The sequence below is a fragment of the Desmodus rotundus genome, chromosome 9 (genome assembly GCF_022682495.2).
Source record: "Desmodus rotundus isolate HL8 chromosome 9, HLdesRot8A.1, whole genome shotgun sequence".
Classification (NCBI taxonomy): Eukaryota; Metazoa; Chordata; class Mammalia; order Chiroptera; family Phyllostomidae; genus Desmodus; species Desmodus rotundus.
The window spans coordinates 60,839,885-60,862,908 of NC_071395.1; the positions used below are offsets into that span (position 1 = coordinate 60,839,885).

The 23,024-nt window shown below is 52.2% G+C and overlaps 1 protein-coding gene across 5 annotated transcripts in view; it reads right to left on the bottom strand.

Moving 5' to 3' along the window:
* Window positions 1-20,335, bottom strand: part of KCNJ12 (potassium inwardly rectifying channel subfamily J member 12) — a 55,472-nt gene extending 35,137 nt beyond the window's left edge. For 2 of the 5 annotated variants that reach the window (XM_045199275.2, XM_045199273.2), the window contains exons 1-2: window positions 19,313-19,747; window positions 18,304-18,415 (exon numbers count right to left, since the gene is read on the bottom strand). The gene's annotated coding sequence lies outside the window, so the exon portion shown is untranslated. Of the gene's footprint in view, window positions 1-14,264; window positions 14,899-18,303; window positions 18,416-19,312; window positions 19,748-20,216 lie in introns of those variants that run through there. The other 3 variants (XM_045199276.2, XM_045199277.2, XM_045199274.2) reach the window with 2 other exon arrangements.
* Between the last annotated feature and the right edge of the window lie 2,689 nt (window positions 20,336-23,024).

Sequence of the window (23,024 nt, forward strand, 5' to 3'; positions counted from 1 at the left end):
GGACAAATGTAGAATGACTTATAACTACCATAATAATGTCATACAGAGTAGCTTCACAGCCCTAAAAAATCCTCTGTGCTCTGCCTATTCATCTCCCTTTCTCCATCCTGGGCAACCACCGTTCTTTACAGTCTCCATAGCTTTTCCTTTTCCAGAGTGGCATGTGGCTGGAATCGGACAGTATGCAGCCATTTCACCTTGGCTTCTTTCACCTGGTGAAATGCATTGAAGGTTCTGTCATGTCTTTTCATGGCTTGATAGTTCATTTGCTTTTAGTGCTGATTAATATCCCATTGTCTGGATGTACCACAGTTCACTTATCCCTTCGCCTACTGAGGGACATCTTGGTTGCCTACAAGTTTTGGGAACTATGAATAAAACTGCTATACACATCCATGGGCAGGTTTTTGTGTGAACATAAGTTTTCAACTTCCTTGGGTAAATACCAAGGAGTATGATTGCTGGGTGGTAAAGTGTCCTCCAAAGTGGCTATACCAATTTGCATTCCCACCAACGATTTAAGTTCCTGTTGTTTCACATCCTTACCTGCATTTGGTGATGTCAGAGTCCTGGATTTTGGCCAAATAGTTACTGGTATCTCATTTTAATTTGCATTTATTTCCCTGACAACATTTAATGTGAAAAATCTTTTCAGATGTTTACTTGCCATCCATGTATCTTCTTTGCTATCTGTTCAGGACTTTGGCCCATTTTTTATAATCAGGTTGCTTGTTTCCTATTTTTGAACTTTAAGGTTCTTTGTATTTTGGATAACAGCCCTTTATCAGATGTGTCTTTTGCAAATATTATCTCCTAGCCTGTGGCTTCTCATTCACTTGACAATACATTTTGCAGAGCAAAAATTTTTAATTTTAAAAAATTCCAGCTTATCAGTTATTTATTTCATGGGCTGTGCCTTTGGTATTCTATCTAAAAAGTAATCACCATACTCAAGGTCATCTAGGTTTTCTCCATTATATTCTAGGAGTTTTACAGTTTTGTATTTTACATTGAGGTATGCAGTCCATTTGAGGTAATTTTTCTGAAGGGTAAGGACTGTATCTAGATTCATTTTTTTTTTTGCATGTGTATATACAGTTGTTTTAGCACCATTTGTTGGAAAGACTGTCTTTGCTTCATTGTATTGCCTTTGATTCTTTGTCAGAGATCCACTGACTGCATGTGGTTCTGTTTCTGGGCTCTCTATTCTGTCCATTGATCTACTTGTCTATTCTTTCACCAAAGTCACACTGTCCTGATTCCTGCAGCTTTACAGTAAGTCTTAAAGTTGCATACTATCCGTGTTCCAACTTTGTTCATCTCCTTCAATACTGTGGTGGCTGTTCTAGGTCTTTTGCCTCTCTATTGTCTTTAAAATCCATTTAGAATCAGTCAATATCTACAATATAACTTACTGGGATTTTGGTTGGGATTGAATTGAATCTATAGATCAAGTTGGGAATAACTGACATCTTGACAATATTATCTTCCTATCCATGAACATGAAATACCTTTCCATCTATTTGGTCCTTCTTTGCTGTCCTTCATCAGATTTTTGTAGCTGTCCTCATGTAGATCTTATACATATCTTGTTAGACTTGTGCCTGAGTATTTCATTTTGGAGGGGCTAATGTAAATGATATTTTTAATCTCAAATTCCACTTGTGCATTGCTGATATATAGGAAAGCAATCAACCAACTTTTTTATATTTACCTTTTATCCTGCAACCTTGCTATAATTGCTTATTTGTTCCAGGAAGGTTTTTTTTTTCCCTTTTTGTCAATTCTTTCAGATTTTCTACATAGACAATCATGTCATCTGTAAACAAAGACAATTTTATGTCTTCCTTCCTAATATGTATACTGGTTATGTCCTTTTGTTCTTTTATTGCATTAGCTAGAACTTCCAGCGTGGTGTTGAGGAGTGGTGCAATGGGGCACCCTTGCCTAGTTTCTGACCTTTGTGGGGAATCTTTGAGTTTCACACCAGTAGGTATGATGTTAGGTATAAGTTTTTTGTAGATATTCTTTATCAAATTGGGAAAGTTCCCCTGTATTCCTTCTTTACTAAAAGTTTTATCATGAAAGGGTGTTGGTAGGGTTTTTGTCCTCCTGGAGAAAAGGGATGGATCTGGAAGCAGCACTCCAAACTTAAAAGCAGGACCTGGATTAAGAGAGGTCTATGAGGCCAACTGGCCACCCTGCGCAGCAGAGGGCTGCACAGCTGGACTTGGGTTCATATCCTTTAATTCCATTTCCCTGCATGTCCAGGAGGGCTAGGATGGGCTCAGGAAGCAACTGACAAGGGACCTCTCTGCCCTAGCCCCCGCCTAGGGCCCCAGGGATGGCTCTGAAGGGCTCTCGAAGATCTCCACTGGCTGGACACTCATGCTGGGAAGCATCAGTGCCACAGCATCCTCCTGTGGCACAAGAAGCCAGAGCCCCCTTCCTTGGGAACCTTCTGTGCTCTGCCACACACCACCCCACCTCACCCCCACCCTGCACCCCTGCTCACTTCAAAGACTTCTACTCAGGCCACACAGTTGATTTACTTTGGATCCAAAGTTAAGTGAATAAGTACATAAATAAATAAGTGAGCAACAGCTCCATTCTCTCCCCAAGCAGCAAACCTGCCTTCATCATACCATGGGGCATCTCACAATATTTATGGACATGCTCATGGACAGTCTGATGCACCTACCTCCACATTTACAGAAGCACCACACTTGGCCAAGGGAGGGTGGGGACTCTCAATACATGGGGCCGATGGAGAGATGTGAGCCTCGTCTCTGTCTAAGAAGTGGATAAAGGGGGCAGGATCCCACCCTGAGAGTTTTAGCAAGACCTTGGATGAAACCTTTCCCCTGAATGAGCCTCCCAGCACACAGTAGGCACTCAAGCAAAGACCTGTCTTTCTATCCTAGTTCTGTGGAAGTAAGAATGTGGAATATTATACCAGAACCATGTTTCAGCACAGGGGATGAAGGGATGAAGGTCACTCAGTATGGACATCATCTCTGCCAGTCCCTCTCTCCCCATTGCGGACCTCAGTGACTCCATGTGGAACATTATGGGATTCGGAGAGCCCTCTGTCATCTAGAATTCTGAAGTAGTTCTCATACCTGGCACACACAATCACAGTTTAAACAGAGCAGACAGCCCCATTTCTCAGAGTAGGGAGGTGAGGTTCAGAGAGGTGAAGCTGTCTGCCACTAGTCACACAGCAAGTAGATAGGGGCATGCCCATTAAAATCCAGACCACCCTGGCTCATGGCCAGCTCTACAACTCCAAGCCTGAGATGTTTCACAAACAAGACATCTCCAGGTCCTCAGCGCAGGGCATTCCCACCTCCCCTCAAGGGAAAGCCCAGCAGAGCCCATGGCATTCTTAAAGGACTTTGTGCCATCAGAGAAACACTGAGGCCCATTCGCAAGGCTTCTGGTCTGGCTTCAAATGTGGTTTGGCCACCTGCCTCCTTCAGTGGCCTCCTCTCTCAAGCCCTACTCCCCACCCAGCCAGGATGTTTTGAGAATTAAATGAGATGTTCGAGAAAGTACTGAGCACAGCACCTGGCACCACAAGGCACTGGGTAAGCAGTCATTATTCATTATTATTTCTGAGTGCCAATTCTCAGCACAACATCATGCCACTTCCTGAGAAATGAAAGCACTTGGTGACACCATGGGTTGCTGAATTCATCACCAGGGCACGCATTTTGCTAAACCCCCAAAATATCCTGACAGCGGCTGGGAGCCAAGGAAGGGGACCGAGGATACCCAGGCGCCCCAGGCCAAATGGAATCAGGCCAGGGCATGACAGCAGTTCATCAGTACATTAGCCATCTGCAGAGGGACACTGTCTAGCAGCCCAGGAAGGGGGCTGGGGCAGGGCTGGCTGGCAGAGGTGAAACTCTGCCCTCCAGCAACAGTGAGCTTTCAGAGAAACCCATATGCCTGATGAGCTCCCCTTGGGCTCCAGGCTTGGACTAGGCTGCTGTGTGGCCTCTCCAAGCCTTGGTTTTCACATCTATAAAATGGGACAGCTACTTCCTGTCCTTGGGGTTGCCATGAAGATCCACTAGAATGAGAAAGGGCCCCACATTGGGCAGGAGCAACCCACCCAACTCCCAGACCTCAACCTGGGGGAGGGTGGCCAGGGAAATAACTTTCCCACAGGAGTTGGCAGCTGCCAGATGAGGGACTACAGGAAGGTGTTTTCAGATGAAAGGATGTTCTGCCTGGCCCTGAAACAAGAAAAATGCAGGGCAAGTGGCTGACATGGAGTCACCACTCTTCATGGCCAGGACTGGTAGGGTCTGGGTGACAGGAAGTGCTGGTGGCCAGGCGGGTAGGGAGTCCGGGGTGGAGGAAACCAGGCATGCTTCACTCAGCCAAGGGGTGGGAGAACTAGAATGACACCATGGAAGACACAGCAGTGACCGTTCTCAAAAGTCACAAAAGACCCATCCAACCCAGTAGGACCATTTCCAGAACTTTCTGCTCAGACAGCCCAGGCATGAGGATGTAAGTCCCTGGGTCTTTGTAGCAGCGATATGTGCAGTAACAGAAGTGCATCCAAATAAGGCAAGTGAACAAAATGGAAATTCAGCCTCACGCAAGAAATACCAGTTAGATTTTAAAACAATTTTGCCGATCGATGTGCTAACAAAAGGTGTCATCTACCACACCCTCCCTGTCCTAGAGCTTCACCACATTACCTCTGATTGCTCCCATCAGCCTCACGGGGGTAAGAACCATTAATACCTCCATTTTGCAGAAGAGCAAACTGAGACACAGAACAGTTGCATAATTTGCCCAAGTACACACAGCTGGTAAATAGCAGATACCAAGCACATAACCCCAACACTATATGTCTCCAAGATATGTTGTTAAAATACAATATTCTTTTAAAACAAGACAAGGTCAGGATACAGGGCACTGTATTCAGGTTGATCACATGTAATGGGTTGAATAATGGCCTCTTGAAAAAAGATATGTTCACCCAGTACCTGTGAACAGGACTTTATTTAGGTAAAGGGTCTTTGCAGATATAATTAAGTTAAAGATCTGGACATGAGATTATCCTTGATAAGGATAGGCCTTAAACCCAATGACAATTGCCCTTATAAAATAAGAAAAGACACAGGGAGGAGAAGGGTAGGTGAAGACAGACACAGCAATTAAAATTAAGCCAAAGAACGCCAAGGCCTGCCAAGAGTCACAGGGGCCAGGAGAAAGACATGTGACCCTTCTCCCTCAGAGCCTTCTGAAGGTGGGACCCCTGCTGACAGTTTGACTTCAGACTTCTGGCCTCCAGAACTGGGAGATAAAACTGTGTTGTTTTAAGCCACCCAGCTTGTAGTGATTTGTTATGGCAGCTACAGGAAACTAATACAGGGTCCGATTTTGCTCCCCACTGTCCTCACACCTGTTTTCTTTTCTGGACCTGAGTGGCGATCCCCTTGGAATGCTGCCCCGGCGCTCCTTCCACACCCCAGACACAATGTCAAGGGTATAGATTCATTCAACCAATTTTCCCTGGGGTTCCCATTTCACAGATGAGGAGACAGACCACAGGCTCATCAGGTCAGTTTCCCAGGGAGCTACTCCCCAGCCACTCACTCCCTGTCTACCTGCCCTTGATCTGGGACAGAGTGAGTGGAGAGCCCCTTGGGACCACCCAGCTGGGGCTGAGGCTGCCAAGAGAGCAGCTGAGTCAGGATGGGGCCCAGAGTCTGGCCCTAGAGCTTCAGGGCCAGGGTGTCTGTTGTAGGATCAGGGCCAGGCCCTATGGACACCTCTTAGGCCAGTAAAGGAAAGGAAGAGGGCAGCCAGGGTCTATTCCATTATGCAGTCCCCAAGGAGAGCTGGGCTGCCCCAGAGTCTTCTAGGGCACCCCCTCCAGTGGTCTGAAGGCTCCCAGGGCCTGGGGAAGGAGTATTTGGCCGCCCTATCCCAGCAGGTGCTGCCGACAGCTTGAGGCCCAGCAGGCCACGGTGACGGACAGAGGAGCCTCCAGCCCACAACGCAGAGGGCAGGAGATCAGGGAAAGAGGAAGAGAGTGGCCTTCCCCTGCCTTGCCTGAAGAGCCAACATTGAAAGGGGATGAGTATACGGGTGCCCAGATTTCACATATGGGGAAGCTGAGGCTCAGGAAAGAAGAGCACCAGGGGTGATTGACACCTCTCATGGACTCAGTCTCTCAGGTCCTTTCCAACAGGGGCCCTCGGTGCAGCAAAGCAGGGACTGTTCTGCAGATTGAATTCAAACCACCTTATAGGAATGACAGGGTGGTGGGCACCTGAGGTGGAGAAGCTCAGAGATGAATCAGGGGTGACCAATTCCCCCAAACAGAGGTCTTCTCCCCATCTGAGAATCGTAAAAGAGCACATAATGGAAGCAAGCACCTTTGCTGCTGTGTTCAAGCAGAGTGGTGGCCTCTTACTTGTCTATAGGGCACCGAGTAGAGACTGGGTTGGCCCAGGGGTCCTCGAGGCCCAGAGAGGGTGGGACCTGCCCCAGAGTTCAGGGGACTTGACTGCAGGGGGGTGATTTCCCCACAGGGGGCTGGGCTGGGGGCTGTGATACTGGGGAGATGGAAAAGTGTGGATTCCCAGGCTCTATCCCAGACCTTCCAAACCTGAATTTCTGGGGATGGAGCCAAGAGGTCTGGATTTTCCAAATGCTCCCAGAGTGTCTGAGGAAGGTGGCAATGATTTAGAGCCTCTCCTGGGGCTAAGATGAGCCAATTCTGCAATCCCAGGTTCTCTGGTTAAAAGAGACTACAACTTCATGCCTCAAAGAATCCATGACCCATGCATTTTGATGGCTCTGTGTATTCAAAGACTCCACAGCTAACAGTCTATGATCTGGGGACTTGATGCAGCCCTCAACCGAATGCCCATAAAAAGAGAGGATGAAGTCCCTGGGCCCAGGGTGCTGGGCTCCGGCAGGAGCAGCAGGTGTGGAATGATCCTATGGGGAAACAAGAAAGGAAGGGAGGGAGGGGAGGGGGCTGTAGATGTCAGCATGTTCACATAACTACATTCACATGTTTGCATAAGCACCCAGACAGTCCAGAAGGTTCTCTAATGTTGGGCACCTCGAGAACATAAAGCTTCGGGTGGGGCTGGAGACAGTTTGAAAAGGAGAAATTCACTTTCTACCCTTATAACTGTTTATTACTTCACTGTGAGCATGTAACACTTGTAATTAAATATTTTAATAATTAACAAAAGAATATGACAAAGTCTGTATACTTCTTTATGTATCTGTTTACTTGTTTTTTTTCACCTCCCCACCTTCCCAGACATCAGCCCCAGCTCCAGCATGAGGCACAGCACACTTGGTACAGAGCTACTTGTTGAAAGCAAAATGACAAATGAGGCCTCTCTGAGAAGGGAAAAAGCGTGCCAGCAAGACAACAGAGGCTGAGGGCTGGCCTCTGAGATGGTGTTTAAGGGGAGGGTTCCTGGTTCTGTCCACACCTTACTTCCACAAGGCCCACTTTTAAGCTCCCCACCTGCTGCAAGATCCCAGCACCCTTTAGAACCCCAGGAGTTCACCTGCCTTTGCCCTCCCTGTGACCCAGGTCCCGCACACTCTGTGCTGTGCCAGGTTCTGGCCCTGTGAAGAGACAGGACAGCCTTCCTCAGCCCTTCCCAGTCCTCCTTGGGTCTCTACAGGCCTTAATGGAAATCTGTCCTGGACTCGGCCTGAAACCAAGAGCCCAGAGGCACAGAACCAGGGGCCGGGGGTAGCACGGCTGCTACCACCCAGAACATCAGCTGCCAGTGGCGATTAATTTGTGCTTTAAGTGCTGGAGAATTGCAGGGCTGCAGCCACTAGCTCAGGGGACTCAGGCTGCAGCTGGAAGGAGAGGGAGGTGGGTAGGGGATGGGGGACACACAACCTCTCCCTGACCTCTCTTGTCCTTGGCCTTTTAGCCTCTCCATTACACACACACACACGCCAGCATGCATGCACACACACACAGACAGACACACAGCTCAGCACCTCCCCATGCCCACACATGCTCCTTCCTCCCAGCCCCAGCTCCCTAAGTAAGTCTCCAAATAGCTGCCAGAAGGCTTCGTGGGGCAGAGGGTCTCATCCACTGTCCCTCCCCTTGCTTCTAAAGAGTTGTGCCACCTCCGGCTGTGGTTGCTCCCCTCTCGGCCTTAGGCTGCCCACTCCCACAATGGGGATGTCATATCTCACTCCACCTCCAGGACACCCCCTCACAGGGTAACAACAGGTCAGAGCTGGTGACAGCCACAGGCAAGCTGGACACACTCTGGTCCTCATGAGGTCCCAGTCCTTTGTCTGCCCCAGAGGTGAGCCTCAAGAGACAGTGCCCTGCCTGAGTCGGATCCACCAGAGAGGCCACAGCCAGCACTTGGTGGAGCCCAGCAGCTCTGGCAGGGTCCCAGCCCCTTGGAACCTGTCTGCTCAAGTATGCCTCACCTTGTCCCAGGCAGTGGGAGACCAAGAGAGAGACTAAGGGGAAGCATGTGGGTCTTTTTAAAGTGGAAGCTGCTCAAGTTGAAAATAGCAAATCTTAAAAAATAAAAAACAAGAATTTTAAATCTGGGTGTCATGTTCAAAAAAGAGACCGTGCAGGGGAAGTAAAACATACTGACACAAAATACAAATGGCCAATAGACACCTGAAAAAGCTTAATTGGGCAAGAAATGGAGATACCGAGCCCTGGGCCAGCCCAGCCCTGCAGCTGGACCCCACACACTTTCCTGGAGGAAGGGTTAGTCACATGGACAGGAAGGGGGGGCCAGTGACAGCTGAGTAGTGGATCTCCCTGTGCCTCAATTTGCTCAGATATGCAATGAGAACAGCTTCTACCCCTCACAGGGGTGCAGTAGGGACATCTTAAGCTGGAAGCAGGCCAAGTGCGAGGGACATAGCAGGCTCAGAGCTTGAAACAGCTAAGGTCACAGATACAGCTCATTGCGGAGTAGGGGCCTGAAATAAATGCTAGCTCAGATCCTCTTTGCCAGGCCAAAGGCTCGGAGCTCTGCCCCCAACAAGCTCCACCATTCTGGGACAGTGATGTCACTTCTCTGATGCTCAGTTTTCTCATCTGCAGAATGGAACAATAATTCTGGCTCCCACGGCTACTGAGCACTCACTCCATGTCAGGCATCATGCAAGAACAAGCCAACCCATCATTCCCTGCACATTTACTGAGCCCCTACATACAGTGGGCACTGCTGTAGCACTGGGCATCAGCTGGGAGCAAATCAGACCCAAAACCCTGCACACAAGGAGCTTGCATTTCAGGGGGACAGGCAGTAAACAAGATAAGCAAATAAAACATCATGTGGCAGATGACATTAAGTCCTACACAGGAAAAATGCAGGAGAGGGAGGTAGAAGAGGGTAAGGGGGGGAAAATGGTGTTGGAATGGGACTTGACTCAGAGTGGTGAACACACAATACAATATACAGATGATGTATTGTGGAATTATATACCTGAAACTTATATAATTTTATTAACCTATACCTGAAACTTATATAATTTTATTAACCAATGTCATCCCAATAAATTCAATAAAAAAAAATTTTAAGAGAAAAATGCAGGAGAAGGAGTGCAGGGAAAGGGAGGCCATGATGTTATTCAGGAAAGCCAGGAGCAGCCTCATGGAGGACATGGCATCCAGGCAAGATCTGAAAGTGGTGAAGCAGGGGGTGTGTAGAGATTGGGGAAGACTATTCCAGGCAAAGGGAGCAGCAAGTGCAAAGGCCCTGGGGGAGCAGCAGGCCTGGTGTTTTGGAGACACAGCAAGGAGGGAGGCAAGTAGCCTGAGTGGAAGAAAAGAGTGGTGGAAATGAAGCCAATAATGATGAACAGACTGTGCCAGGCCTTGGGGACCATGGTGAGGAGTGTGGCTTCTGTTCTGCAGGAGAGGGGAACCATGACAGGGTCCTGAGCCCAGGGCTCTGCTGAGACTAAAGCACCCAGAGAGTATCAAATGCACATTCAGAGCTCAAACAGCTGCAGCTTGGGGTGCCCTGACAAAAGCCTCCACTCTGAAGGCTTTTATTTTTGCTCCTTGGCCTTCTCCAAGCCTGCATCCTTGAGCTCAGGCCAGTCCAGCCCGGCAGGCAGAGGTGGTCCCCCACAGGAGTCAGGAGGCCAATCCCACTGACTGCCACACTGACGACAGGCAGCACAGACCTGCTCCCTGAAGCCACTGAGAAAGGGGTTTCCACTCCTACCTGGCCATGTAACAGAGCTGTGTCCCATGCTCCAGGACAGAAGGCCAATTAGGGCACCAGACCTGGGGTCTTCGAGGTCCCCGCAGCCTCACGCTGCCCCTGAGGCTTCCATTTCAGCAACCAGGCAAAAAGACCTGAGCTCTGGAACGTCTGTCAGGTGGTACAGGGAGTGAGTAAGGAGTGGGGCACTGAGGATGCAGCAGGAGCAGGAGGCTTGCATCTCAGGCCCTCTTTTGCTACAGCAGATCTTACCCTCTCTGGGCCTCAAGTGTCCAAGGGCAGGCTGCACTGGAATGATGAATTCCCAAGGCTCTGGCATCACAAATGCGGACATCCCCTCCTTCACAGAGCTCCCTTTCCACATGCCCATTTCTGCTGAGACCTCTTGCTCAGAGGCACACACAGAGGTTCACATTCCTTCTCTCCCATCCTGGGTGCTCTCAGCAGCCTCCCCAGCTGGGACTTCAGTCCCACTTTGCAGACAACAAATTGAGACCCAAGAGGAGAAGTAACTCAGCCGCAGTCACACCACAGGTCTCGCAAGCCCTCGCGGTCTGTCCTGAAGTCTCCTTCCAAACACTGATATCCTCAACAGCAGGGCCAGGCCTCCACTTACTTAACACTGGTTCATTAAGCACCTGCTGTATGTCAGACACTGCACTGGAGACACGGTCTCCATCCCGAGCTCCCCACCAGCCACAGCCCATGCCACAGAAGAGGGCCCACTGAGGTCTCTGTGGCCAGAGAAAGCAGCCCAGACACTGACCCACCAAACACTTGGTGAGCACCAACTGCAGGCCAGGCCTTCACTAGGTCCCAGGATATGCAACATGGGAGCTGAGATGGCAAGCAGACTCCCGGGCCTATGTGGGACCAGCCCCATGGGAAGGGGTGGCAGGAGGGGATGTCATGCCATCATGGCAGCCCCATGGGCAGCCTGACACACAGATGTACCTGGCAGGGTGTCAATGGAATGAGGAAATACACAGTTCTGTCCCTGAGAGAGTGCCTGGGCTCTGGGACTGAGGGGCATGGGTTCAAGTCCTTCCCAGTGCCTCAACTCCCATCTGTATAATGAAGCTGATGCCACCATCTATACTAGCAGACCATTAGGAAATTAAATCAGCTGTCAGAGGGCTGAGCCCTCAGTCAGTGACCAGCCAAGGTACCAGTCCTGCCTGCATCCCCAGCTCCTCTAGAAAACCTGCCTGCTTTGGCCCAGCTACCCTACCCCACCCCAAGGCTCCTCTGAAATCTCTAGGCTCCCTGCTTGGCCCATCACCCAGTGTCTAGCCAGCTTTCTTTCATCCTCAGCCTTAGCTGACTCTCCATAATGCTGCCAATTCCCCAGAGCAGCAGTCCCATGGGACTGAGCCCACACCCACTACAGCCTCCCAGGGACTGATCCAGCCCCACCCCTCCTGCTGCCCACAAACTGCCTCCCTCCCAGACCCTCTTCCATGCCAGCCCATGGCAGGGCTCCAGGAGTGGCTCCAGTGGAGAGGCAGGTGTGCCCATGTGTCACAGCAAAGCCCTGTCAGGGACACAGCAGCATATGTCAGCTGCACCTCTCAGAGGTTTGGCCCAGCCCAGCGCTGGGCCTGGGAGCAGCAGGACTGAGAGCAGCCATCAGGTGGCCTGAGAGGAGGCACCACAACCTTTGGTCTGGGACTGGGCAAGGGCCACAGAGGTTGCCAGGAGTGATGACACAGTCGCTTTCACCTGAGATATATGCCAAGGCCTCCAGGTGCCACAGCTAGTACTGCCAACTATGGCCCAGGACACTGGAGGCCTGGCCAAGCCAGAGGAAACTGCCCACAGGCAGACCGGGTCCCAGTGCTGCAGGGTGCTGCTGTCCCTGTTACTGTCATAACTATTGTCATTGCTGTCATTATTTCACTGCCACAGAATCAATTGTAGTGTCTTGTCCTACTTTGGGAGGACTTGAGGGAAGGGGCACAATGACCCTGGGACAGGAGGCCTGGCAGCAGAGAGCTAGGTGGAAGCTTCTGCTCAAACCCCTGGCTTGCTGTGTGACTTTCAGCAAGGCCCTGCCGCTCTCTGGGCACCTGTTCCTCCCAGCACAGCACAGCTCCCTGAATATCCCTCCCTAGGCACTCATCTGGAAGGGTGCCCTCCTGAGCAGCCTGGAAGCCCTATGGGAATCCAACGTGGCAGTTGGGCATGGGGTGGGGTCGAGGGACAGGCTGACAAACTCAGGCTCTGTCCCCTTCCCAAAACAAGGGTCATTCCCTTCAGGCTGAGGAGGGGGCTCTGCTGTACACTCACCTAGAGTGGAGATTAAGGAGATGGTTGGGGACTTAGGGCCTGTGTCTGTGCCAGGTCTGTGTTAACACCCAGCATGAAGGGTGCCCACTGTGCATGCTCGGCAGTGCACCAGTGGAGAAATTTCTATTATCCATCACAATGGAAACCCCCTTCTTGTCCCTAGGTGTGTTTAAGTGAGCCCTTACCCTTCTGCACCTTGCTCTCCCCCCGGGGTCTTGGCCCTACCTGATGGGAGCCTTTCCAAGGTACCTCTCTTAGAGCTGCCAACCTCTGATCCTCTGGCTGAAAGGAAGGAGTCACCAGAAAGCTGTGGGCAGACTTTGCAGAGGAGTCTCTTAGGGCCCAGGAAGGAGGTTGGGGGCAGGGTTTATTCTATCATAAGCCTCCCATGGCAGTACCCAGAACTGGGATCTCCTACCTAACTCTCTGTGGCCACATGGCACCTAACTCTCTGTGGCCACATGGCAGCAATCTAGAGTCTGGAGCAACCTAGCACAAGGGGAAGCTGGGGTTCGGGCAGGGCAGTAGTGCGGTGGGGGTAGGCCAGAAGGCTAGTGCCTTCTGGGCTCACACCTTCAAGGAGATGGCTGTTGATTTCAGCCACCCGAGGGTGCCTCTGTGCTTCGGAGAGACAGAGTCTGCAAACCAGGGTTTCAGGACGTGGATCTGGATGGAAAAGGTTCCCCCGGCACTTTATTCCAGGGCTCCAGCCTGAGCACAGGGAGTAAATAAGAAAAGTAGAAATAGTCACAGACAGCAATCCAGGATGGTCATGCCCCCTAGAAAACGGGGAGCAGGTAGCCCCAGGTCCCAGCAAGTCCAGGCTGTGGAGAGGCAGAAGAACCTCCTAGAATTGAAGCCCACCTCCAAAGAAACACTTTCCTTTGACCTCCCATTCTGAGCACAGGTTTTAAAGTACTCCCATGAGGTGTGCACATTCCATCTGAACAAGCAGCAGACACCCCCTTGGGCCTCAGCTCATTCTGAAGTCTCCCCGGGATCTCCCCACCCCATTTGCCTTTCAATGAGCCCTCTTCCCCACCCAATTCACCCCTGCCTCCCCAGACATCCAGAGCCTGCAGGCACACCTCGCAGGGAACCCTGCCCTGATGCCTCAGGGGCTACTCAGCTGTGGGACCTTACCCTCCACCGTCAAGGCCTATTTCTGAAAGCAAAAAGCTTCTGTCGGAGTCATCGGCTCACTCACCAGCGGAGAACACCATTTCCAGCATATTTTTACTCCATTAGAACACAGAAAGCGAAAAAGAGAAGCGACTCCAAGGACCCTCAGATCTTGGCCTGAGGCATTTTCCGGACCACTCCTGGACAGCGCCCCCGCCCCACCCTGATCCCAGGGTCTCCGGGAAGGTCAAGCACAGAGCTGATGGTGGGCACGAAAGTGCCTTCCGAACCCCATTGTGCAAGTCAGCCAAAGGGAACCGAGAGCGCCTCAAAGTTTCCCGAAGCGCCCCCAGAACGAAGGTTAGCAAGGAGCGAAGTTCCTAGTGGCGTAGTAGCCAGAGACATGGCAGGGAAAGACAAGCTTGCAGTCAGCATTTCCTCCAAAGGCTCACCAATGGAGGGGGGAAGGAAAAAAAACCCAGAAAACCAGAAGAAGAAAAACCCTCCCAACCCCACTTTCCCAGTTGTTGCACTACCTCCTGCTCACTCTGAGCCCAGAGGGGGCCTGCGGGGAGGGGAAGCCGGGCCCCGGGCAAAACTGGACGACCCTGCACTTACCTCAGTCAGTTCCCGGGGCGCAGCGCACTCCGCGTCTTCCGAGCTCCGATCGGCCGTTCCTGGCCCCGGACGCAGCCGCACCGGCTGCATCGCCGCCGCCGCCTTAGGGCAGCACCCAGGGGCGCTCCATGCCAAGGGGCGCATCAGTTCCGACCACCAATAGCTTAGGTCTAGCCATGGGTTGGGGTCACGCCCCTGGATGACGCCCCCGGGCACCGGGCGCTCACTCCCGGCTGCGTGGCTGTAGTCCTTTTCCTCGGTTGGGCTTAGAGCGCTGGCGACGCACTCCCTCCCCCGCTGACTGTTATCTGATCTCAGGCAGGCCCAGCGCTCACCCCACGCTCCTACGCCCGGCGCCTCCCGCGGGCTCCAGCCGCACCAGCCCCTCGACCCAGACTACAGTTCTCATGGAGGCTGTAGCAGCCGCGAGGCCGGTGGAAGGCTGCAAGAGAGGGATGGAGAGAGAGGGAGCGGCCAGAGGCTGAAGCTCAGCGCACCCCCAGCTCCGCGCCCTGCTGCTACCGGAATCCAGCTCTTCAACTCCTCTAACTCTCAAACGAGAGCACGCCCGCTGCGTGCCGAACCGCCGCTGTCCCCCGCAACCCGGGTTCTGGCCTAGCTAAGCGCCTCTCCAGCCCCGGAATGCGCCCCCCACACACACCACCAGCCACTTGCCCAGTGGGACGCGCGCGCGGACACTGGCGCGCGCGCACACAGTGTCATGTCCTCCGGGGACACAAGCACAAACAGGTGCATAGAGTGTGCACACACAGGCAAGGGGATCTTGCACACACGCGTGCAACACTGCTGGTAGACAAGTTCATTTATACATATAAAATTCATGCTGTGACATACATGATGGTTGTAAGTGCACAGGGGCATACACAATCATGTGTGCACATTCAAGGTAGTTCTGCACATGTGCACTTGTGCGCCCAGATCCTGGCTCGTACATTCCCATAGAATCCTTTCCCCTTGCACACCAGGCATGCACATGCATACACACTTCATCTCCCCCTCTTTAGTAGCATCTCTCCCCTCCCATCTTGAGCTCTGTTTGGCTTATCTCCAATCCCCTCCAGGCTCCTCTCTCTGGCTTCCCTTTCTGCAGACCTGACTCCCGTGTTATCCCTTCTCTCCACAGTCCTGCCTCTGGAGTCTCAGGCTTTTTCCCAGCCTGTCCCCAGGAGTCCTGCCCTCCCAGCCTGCTGGGGCCTATTGTCTGGGCCTTAGATCTCTCAGCCTCTTGCCAGCCCTGGACTTTCATCCTGACAGACAGACCTAACCAGCTGGGCCTTGGCCTAGGAAGATCCCACTCTATCACTAGTCTGACCCTTAGCTCAGCCTTGGAGCCACAGAACTGGGTCACGGATGCTGGTCTATGCCCAGAGCACAAGCCTGAAATGACTCCCAGGCCCCCTCAGCCTCCAGCTGCCCCTTTAATGTGAAATATAATTATGTGTCTGCACAGCAGGGAGACTGGCTGCAGGATTATAACCGAGGAGGATGGCTCTCTGGCCAACGCCCAGATTGCTGGCTGCTCAGACAGTGCAGTCTGCAGGCCCTACCTGCCCCAGGCTCCAGCCTAGGATCCTGCCCAGGCTCCTGGCCCTAGGAAGGTGGAAAGTGCCACCTGGCCTAGGCCACCCAGAGAGTTCACCAACCTCATGCTGTCTGGGATTTAAATCCCACCACCTCCACTGGCCAGCTGTGGAAGCAGATCACTTCAGCTCTCCAGGCCACGCTCCCATCATCAAGCGGGGGTAGTGAGATTTCCTAGTGCCTGGAGCTGCAGTGAGGATTCATGATGCAGTCGACCTGGAGCACCTAGCACAGCTCTGACTGGGTAACAGGGCACTCCACACACGCAAGGCTCTGTGCTCAGGACCTTGCTAGGGTTATTGTATTGACTCTGTGACCCTCTGGAGTCACTGGTCTTATTTTACAGGTAAAGGAGCCGAGGCACAGAGAGGGATGGTCACTTGCCTGTCACAGAGCTATTGAAGGTAGAGCCGGGCCTCAAAGCCAGGTCTGACCCCAGGACCAAGAGCCCCTCCCTTTGCCAGGAATGGCTGCCTAGGGCTGAGAAAGGGACATCCCAGAAGATTCCAGCCAAACACCCCCACAATGCCTGAGACTGGCACACAGTGTCCTGGATTTTTCCTCCTTTTCCTTGAAGACAACCTCTCAGGGGACCAAAAGCTCTCAGGAAACTTTTCTTCCTTCTCCATCTAAGTAACCGAGGAGGGAAGTGACTCAGATGCCCACCTTCTCCTCCCCCTTTTCCCCAGAGAAGCCAGCAGATTCCCCTCCTCTGGGAGATTGGGTCTTGGCTGAGGAAAGGATGGAAACATCTGGGGTACTTCCAGGTCTAGGATTCTAACAGCTCTTAGGACAAGAGGATGAGCGTAGGGCACTCTCAACCCTAATGCTCACACACGCACAGAGTGCTCACCCTGCTGAGCACTAAGGGGCCAATGGAAGGCAAGCCATGTCTTGTTCCTGGGCCCAGAGACTTCCCCAGAGCTATTATCCAATGCCTTTCACAGAGACAGCAAGTGTTTCACCCAAGGTCACTGAGCAAAGAATGCCCCTGCAGAGGTGCAGGCCTGACTCCCCAGGCTACTGCCCTTTAGGCTCCGCCTCCCACCCCCCTGACCTACCTCCTGTGTCAGAATTCAATCCTCAATCATAATCACACCACACAAGCAGCTGTTAGAGGCCCTGGATACATGGCCCTTTGCCAAGCCACATGGGGTGCCCATGTTTCAGATGCAGGGACTGAGGCACAGAGGGACAGGGATGTGCACAGGTATCTTGCTAACCAGCTCACATGCCTGCCCTACGGCTTCCTGCCTGTGCGCAAAGGGGCTCAGAGCCCTCCCAGAGCAAAGCCCACAGCCAGGTAGAGCATTGCTCCTTCCTCTTGTGTCGAGGGGCGTGGGGGGTGTCCACAACCAGAACCAGGTGGAGGGACCCCAGACATGTCCCTTGCTGAGGTCCCACTCTGTAAAATGGGGTTGCAACAACAAGAAGAATAATGTCCCTCTCATGACATGGGTACAGCTGATGAGATGAAAGGGAGTTTGGTGTCCCACACACAGTAGGAGTCCTAGCAACAAGCATACCTTTCCAAAGCCCTCTGATTCTGCCCAGTGCCTGGCTTCCTCTTAATCTGAAATTCTCTTTCTTCCCCTCCAGGGTGGGGCCCAGTCTCCCTCCCAGCCCTGGGCCTGGCACATAGCAGCCCTTCAAAACACATCTGCTGACCTGGCACCCTCAGAGCCACAGGCTGGGAGTCCAAAGGGACTCTCATCCCATTTGGAGCCACTCCTTCTGAGGAAACCAAGGCCTAGGCAGGGAAGGTTGCTTCCAAGGCCACAGAGCCATCAGGGCATGAGGGGGGTTGGCTGGGGAAGCACCCTGCTGGCTGGGGCTTGCTGGTCTGAGTGGGCAGCAGACTCAGTCTGCTGGCTCTTATAATATTCATGTCTTAATATGACAATGACAATGCATTTGTTTCAGTCATAAATTAATCATTGATTGAGATGTGAAAACCAGACAGTCCCTCACTGGTGACTCTTTGTCTGACACCACAGGCAGCTTCAACAATGGCCCCAGAACCCTTCCAGCATCCAAGTGCCTTGAGGGCTACCTCCTGCCAGGAGCCCACCAGGTTTCTCCTATCCCCAACCCCCTGCCCTAGAGCTCGGCCTATCCCCAGCCCCTGTGTCAGGAGACGCTTGAAATGTCAAGTAGGCTAATGTCATTGCCCAGTTCAAACTCTTCTAGGGCAGATGTGAGAGCCAAAGTCCCTGAGGCCCAGGACCTATCTGCCCTCATTTCACCCAGCCCCCTTGGCCTTTCTGTTCCAGACATATTGGCTAGTTATTCAGGCCCTCAGATGCCATTAGCTTAATTCTGTCACTGGACTGTCTCCAAACTACTCTTCCTTCAGGGACAGCTCAAGCAGCACCTCATGGAGAAGCCCACCCAGGGTCTCCAATGGCCCATTTTATTCTTTCCCATACTGAAGCACCTCATTTCCTGTTGGTCTCCTCCAAGGCATGCCAGGTCTGTAAGGCAGGGAGAAATCTGTCCAGCATGTTCACAGTCCAGGGTCCAGCACACAGTGGACCTGCCATGAATATCTGCAGAGTGAAAGCAAAGAGACACAGGATGGGGGGACCCAGGAGAGACCCAGGAAATCACAGGCCTGCTCTCAGCAGAAGCCTTGCCTCCTCCTCCAGGCAAGTATCCACAGCCTGGGACTCGTCCTGCCTCTTACCTCCACCCCCAGCAGCAGTCAGAGAGAACTGTGCCTGGCTGGTCCAGACATGGATTTCTGGGGGGACGCACAAAGCCCATGGCCAGAAATCACAAGGTGCAGGGTTGCACTCCACCCGGGCCAAGGGGAAAGGAGGTATCCCCTGATAACTCAAGCAGTGAATAGCAGAACAGAGAAAACCCCAGGCCCAGGAGTCTGGCCCTTAGCCCAGTCCCTTCTCTCAATGTCATTTTTCCCAAGAATAAAAACAGTGATGATAACAATGGATAGTGCCAACTGTACATTTGGCCTATGCAAGGCTCCAAGTTAATACCCACTGCACGAACTCATCATGGAGGATGATGCTGTGACTGCTCCAGCTGATAGGTATATATATTCCACCCCAGTTGGTAGATGAAGAAATGACACCCAGATGGGGCCGTGCTGTTGTGTGAAAGGATTGCCTGGGAGTATGTGAGCTGCCCGACCTCAGTGGGTCTTTGCCAGGGGTGCTATGGAGGGGGTAAAGGTACAGAGAGGTCAAGAAAGTGACTGTCTTGCTCATTTGAGGCCACAGGCCCCTTCCTGTCCCCAGGTACCCGCAGGCCCAGGGCTGACCCTGTGGCATTGATCTGAATAGAGCAGAACTTCAGGAATGGCTGGCAGCCTTAGAAAAAGGACACGGAGCCCTGCCCACCCCATCAGGAAGTAAGCATTGATCCACTCAGCCTAGAGCTGGCCAACTGACTTATTTCCCTCATGAACAGGCTCTGATACTCACCCCACTGCCTTTGCCCGTCCTCCCTGCCACCCCTGGAGCTTCAGCTGTCAGGAGGATGGGCTGCTGGAAGCCAGGGGAACAGCGATGGGGCTGACAGCCAGCCAGGGCTTTAGGCTCTGGATGATTTGGCCTCTCCTGGGTATCAGGAGGTTTCTGTTCTGGCTCCACAACTTTGCAGGAATCAGTGGTCTGTGTCTTCCCATTGTTTAGGACCTTCTTTTGGGAACCTTGCTCTCTGGGGACTCACCACCTATACCCAATATTCTCTACCACTGTGTTCCTGGGGGTCTGGGACTATTCCCGGGGCCCAGGGGCAGGCAAGTGAGCCAGGCCTGGCTGTGAACTTTACTGTGATTGGTTGAGGGATGCGCATGTGACTGAAGCCAACCAATGAGGACTGGCTCCAGGCTTTGGCTGAATCAGCCAGAAAAGAAGGAGCTTTATTTCTCAGGGGCTGCTAGGGCCACCTTTGCCCCCCATATGGTGAGCCCCACTAAAACAAGGCCCACCCAGAGGAGAGCAGGGCTGAGATGTTTGTTGAGAGACACAAGATTCCAGACATGCTCCTTTGGGGCCCTTAGATCTACCCCTGGACTTTAGAGTTTTGCAACCCAAACAATCCATATTCTAATTTAAGAGATTTTTGAGATGGGTTCTAATACTTCTCGTCATGTCCTCAGGGGCTGGTTGTAGAAGTGGTGGGTTTTAAAAAAACTAGCAAGTGGATTGAGTGCTGGCCTGAGAACCAAAGGGTCACCAGTTCAATTCCCAGTCTAGGGCACATATCTGGGTTGTGGGCCAGGTCCCCAATGGGGGGGCGTATGGGGGCAACCACACATTGATGTTTCTCTCCCTCTCTTTCTCCCTCCCTTCCCCCCTCTCTAAATAAATAAAACCTCCTCACCCTCTTTCCTCCTCTCTAACGCAGAGCGGCCTGGCAGGCCAAGGGCATCCTTGCATTTCCTCCCTTTCTTCCTTCCTGTACACGGAGAGTTTCCAGGAAGGCAGGCAAAGCTTGCAGGTCCCAGGCCCCAGGATGACAGGAATAAAGGGCAGTAAAGGAGGGAGGGAAGGCACTTCCGCCTCTCTCACTGTTAAAAATAGCTTCCCTCAAGGAGGCCTCCCTCCCCACAAAAATAATCCAGCCAATTACCCTGCTCCCTTCACCCTGGTGGGTACTGCCTGCCTCCACGCTGTGACCCCCATGGACCCCCATGTGGGGGTCCCCATGTGGGCCCACAACACTAGGAATGGGGCCTGTGCCCCCAAAATCTGTGACTAGCCCCTCACCCTTCCTTCCTCACAAGGGGGCAGAGCTGAAGTCCTGGACCTCAGTCTTCTCTGAGGTGGACCTGGCTCTAAAGTAGAAAGATGTAGGCCTCTCGGGCCTGCCAATGGAGAGTTAATTGGCCAGGATCCACTCTCTCCCCTCCCTACCTGCCAAAAAAGGATCAAGAGTCAGAATAGGGTGTAATGCTTGATCCTGTTTATGTTAAGAAAAACTACAGACATATTTGCATTAGCAAAGGGAAGTTTGGAGATGAAACTGTTAGTAGTGTGTCCTCCTGAGAGTGAGAGGGCACCTCGTCCTTCCTTCACTTTGGCATGCAGGCAAACGCCCACACCTGCTCCCTTAGTGCTTTGGTCTCAGGCCCACCTGCCTGCATCCAGGCCCTGTGCTCACCCAGCAAGCTGCAGCTCAGCCTCCCTCCTCTGCTGGCAGAGGGTGGGTTGTGAGGAATGAGAGTAGTTTGGGCATGTCACACATGGGCACATCCTACGACTTCATGGTTTCTGCAGTTTGTACAATAAGCAATGTTTTTATGTCAAGTTGTTTTGTCAGTGTAATAAAGCCTGACAGCCCGGAGACGGGGTGGACAGGCTTTCTGGTGTGCTGAGGTCCATTCCTAGGAGTCAAGGCAGAAGCTCCCATTTACAGGAGGTCCCGAAGCCTAGGCCATTCTCAGGGACAGCGCAGTGGGAAGGTGACTGGATTCCTGGGGCCTCAGCTCTCGTTTTCAGCCACTAAGCTTTCATTTTATCAGCTGCGGAACAGGCATGCTGCTCCCCTATGACAGGGCCCAGCATCTAGGAGGTTATCTGGCTGTCGGGTCTCCCAAGGTAACATGTGGGAAGGGCCCAGGACAGCCACAGATTCACAGTGGGTGCTCAATGAAGAGGCATCCTCCTGGCAGCCTCCCTGAATACTCCCGCTCCCATGCTGTGTCCCACCCACCTCCGGGCACTTATAGCCTCCTGGGCTGCCCCATCACATCTCTCCAGGGTCGTTGTCCCTCTCTGATCTTGCCTTTCCTCACACTGGAAGCTCCTTGAAGGCCAAGGCAGCATCTCTGCCTCCCTCCCCAAGCACATTCCACCTCCGTTCCATGTCTCCCTCTCCACCCGAATCACCTCCCTGCCTGAAACCTAAACCCCAACCTTTTGATGATAATCTGGTGACAGCTGGTCAACTTAAAAAGGCATGCCTCTTTATCCCGGGAGTTCCATGTCTAGGAATTTATCCTACGAGCTGCTTGCATACTGGCAGCAAGATGTGTGAGCGTGCCCAAGTTTCTCACTGCAGAGCAGCAACAGCCTGTGGGGCACTGCCGGGAGTGGGAGCCCAGCAGCATGCATCAGTGCAGCTGCAAGAAGATAAGGACAACATCAACGCCGTGAAAACAAGGGTCTGGTCAGTCTGGCCACATGAGAACACTTAATAGGTGCTCAGTAAATATTTGTTGAATAAGTCTAATGAGAAAAGTTCTCAAAGACATAGTGAAAAAAACACAGGGCTGAAGAGAGGGTACTGGATGCCATCAGGTTTGGTTGGTTTTTTTTTGTTTTTTTTGTTTTTTTGTTTTTTTTTTAAAGATTTTATTTGTTTATTTTTAGAGAGAGGGTGAAAGGGAGAGAAACATCAATGTGTGAGAGATACATCGAATGGGTTGCCTCTCACATGTTCCCATTTGAGAACCTGGCCTGCCACCCAAGCATGTGCCCTGGCTGGGAATTGAACCTGCAACCTGTTGGTTTGCAGGCCAGTGCTCAATCCACTGAGCCACAACAGCCAGGGCTGGTTGTTTTTTTTTTAAGTGAGACATGCATATGCACTTACCCGTGTGTGTTTGGTAGAATATTCTGGAAAAAAGATAACAGAAACTGGCTACCTGGAGAGCTGGGCTCCATAAGTCTTTTGTATCTTTATACCATGTCCAAGAATTCCATGTGGCCCCAATATTAATTAATTTTTAAAATAACCAAAAGCTAAGGGAAGGGGAGACTGGGAGGCTGGTCCAAAAAGCCCCAGCCCCCACTGCCCGTCCTGAATGCCCCACTTTGCTCCTTTCCAAGCCTGGTTCCTTCCTGCTCCCAACTCCCCGCGGAGCTGCCCGACCCCATCCTGTTTGTGGTGATTAATAAACACTCTGTGATGGCCTGAATCTCTCAGAAGCTCCCATGGGGCAGCCTGGCTGGACCACTCTAGTGGGGCTCTAGAGTGCCCACTGCCATGCCTTTGCCCCCTCTGTTCCATTGGCTGAGTGCCCTTCCCACCTGCATCTCTGCCTAGTTAAACCCTCACCACAGCTTTGGTGCTGGTCTAGATTAAGGAATTTGGTCCTAGAGCTGGAGTAAACTTCCCCCCAGGTTGACCCAGCAACAGCACAGGGGCAATTAGTATCAACTCCACTAACCTGGTCCTGGCCGGCGT